The 2809-nt window shown below is 45.2% G+C and overlaps 1 non-coding gene across 1 annotated transcript; it reads right to left on the reverse strand.

Moving 5' to 3' along the window:
- Positions 1–310: 310 nt before the first annotated feature.
- Trnak-cuu lies at positions 311–383 on the reverse strand. Its single transcript has one exon. It is a non-coding gene; the product is annotated as a tRNA-Lys (tRNA).
- Positions 384–2809: the final 2426 nt, after the last annotated feature.

Below are 2809 nucleotides of genomic sequence, written 5' to 3' on the forward strand. Positions count from 1 at the left end.
TCATGGGACTCTCTCTCTCTTTGACTAGCTTTGACCAATGGCGACAAAATTAAATCTGGTTGCTACAAAGAAGGTGGTGTCCTTCGTGCTTATACTATAATTGTGAAACTTTTTTTTTACATCGACAGATCCAGAACATCACTATGTTCATACCCTTGCATCGGGCGTGTACTACCAATCCATTTAGTATGAACGACTTGGTCGGTATACTTAGTGACTTAGTAGTGAGTGCAGTGAGTGTTAGAGTATTTCTCGTTCGAAATGCCTCTGAAAAAGAGTATTTACTTCAGGGTTTGGAAAAATAAATTTTCGCCCAATGTGGGGCTCGAACCCACGACCCTGGGATTAAGAGTCCCATGCTCTACCGACTGAGCTAACCGGGCGATTCTACCTCTGTAGGTGTCATGAAAATTATATTCTTTAAAAATTATAAACGCTGGCTGCTCGCTAAAATCCAAAATACAGCCAATTGTAGTTACTGACTCCCTGTACCATAGCCCCCTGTACCATAGCCCCTTGTACCATAGCCCCTTGTACCATAGCCCCCTGTGCCACACCCCCATTGTTGCACCTGTCAGCTGCCTTCCTTTGGGTGGGCAAATCGTTGCTTCCAAACAAACAAAACAATAAACGCTGTCATCGGGACGGCAGGAAAATTGTGTTTTCATGCGGCAAACATCAGATTATCCTTTCCCTACAGAACACCAGAAACCTGTTTTTTTTTATTTATTGTCTTAAATATATATATAAAGTTTCCTGTAGGTCGACCAATATTCCTCAGTGTTGTACTCTTGTACCAATGAAAGAAAACTGCCCCCCTCCCCAAGGCAGTTTTACCGCGCCGAAATTCCCGCCAAAACGATCACGTGACTGCCATGCGACCGCCGAGGTCAGTGACGCAAACGAATGGAGGGCAAAAGGCTGCAGCACTGCTTGGTGACACACGGAATTTCAATTCTCGACATTAAGCCACGTATGACTTGTCTTATCGAATGTTTTCGTCATTGGTCACATGTACAGATCATCAGGTTTGGGCAATTTCGAACGAGAGCGCATGTATGATTCAAATTGCCCTCCTTGGTAGACCTGGCCTTGACCAGTGAAGTTTCAAGAAAATAATATGATTGCTGTGTGCAATCAAACCATTAGAGGATGAACATCGTTTCGATTTTAAACGAGATCAGTGTTGAGAACTCTTGAAATGGCACAAGACTAGGATACTTTTAGCGGCTGCTTCACGTGAATACCGTGTAAAATTGAATCTAAAAATAAAAAAAATGCTGGTCATGCTGGGCGACTCACCCGATCTTGGGCTCGAACTCACGACCCTAGGACTAAGCTATCAAAAATCGGGCGCAGCTTTGGTAGTTTGTCTAAGGTTCAACTTTGTTCCGAAAATGAAATTCCAATGGCAATGCATCATTTTAGCGTATTGCACGCACAGGGCTATCGCCAGGAGGCGCCTTTGCATAGACACGTTTCTGTGTCTTTGCATAGGCACGCTTCTCATTGTGCTTCACGAGTCACGACTCTCGTCAGATACTTTATACCGTTCACTTCGCTAAGGTGGTTATTCTTAGACTTATCTCACTACAAATAATCTTGGGGGAAAATACTAAGTTTACTAAGACACCTTTTAGACCAATCTGCTTGAATCGTCCCGGTCCCTTACATGATCTTACATATCGCGATGCTAATCAGAATCATCTGGTGTACAGACGAAAATCAACATACAACTTTACTGCTTTGTAAAATGTTCGTGAGTTGCTTTTTCCCCAAAGGCAATCCTTTGTTTATAATGTTTCCCCAGTCATCTGATCTTGGTTTATTCCAAAGCGAAATGACGAGGTAAAATGATTGAGGCTAACTAAGTTAAGAAACTAAACCCCGTTACCGTTACCCAGGCCATTCCCTAAATATAAAAACTCTCTTACGTATTCAATTAAGCTCTGGTGTTTGCTTATTCATTTTTATATAATACAAAATAGCATCAATATTGTTGATATGTGTGATTGCGAGCATAGTTAATTTAGGACTGGAAGTCGGAGCATCCAGTCACATGCCATGACGTCAGAGCTGGTGACGTACGAATCGGTTGACCGATCAGCCTCGTTCTGATGCGCAGGTTGAACTTGATCTGACGCGCCACACAATTTACCCATAATTCTCAGATCGGGACGTGCATGACGTGCTGAACGTGTGCCGTTTCAGTAGCGAGGCCCGTTGGGCCACCACCACAACCCCCTTTGTCTCCCGAGAAGATTATAGAACCACGAGGAGAACGCGCAAGACGGGTAGGTACCGAGACTTTGGCGCGAACTGCCTGAAACCGCCTCCGACAGGTCCGTGAACTAGATTCAGGGACGCCTAGGGTCGTGCGAGGATAGCGTGCCCCAGTTCTGGTGACAGTGGTGGAAGGATATTCTTTCCGTCGGCTGCTTTCGCGATTTTCGCCTGAATTTCTCCACTTCGGACGATCCTGCAGTTATCAGGGGAAGTCTGATTAATACTACAGTCGACCCTGACGTGGAGAAGGGAACGCAGTGGCAGTTTTTCCTCAACTAGAGTGGGGAACATATTATACGCGTGTGGGAGTCAATCGGGGTTATCGTGGCCTACTTTCGAGACACTGGGGCACAAAATGGCGCAGCTATACAGAAGGAAGGGATGTCTGTACAAAGGTAAAAACTTGTGCGAAAAGCGACAATTTTGGGCGTAGAATTCCGGGGCAGAGGTCCCACGTGGTGGGGTCAAGGCTAAAGTCATCCATCTTGGTAATCCGACACCTGACAGAAACGGCGGCCTCTTG

Source organism: Branchiostoma floridae, chromosome 4 (assembly GCF_000003815.2).
Source record: "Branchiostoma floridae strain S238N-H82 chromosome 4, Bfl_VNyyK, whole genome shotgun sequence".
NCBI lineage: Eukaryota > Metazoa > Chordata > Leptocardii > Amphioxiformes > Branchiostomatidae > Branchiostoma > Branchiostoma floridae.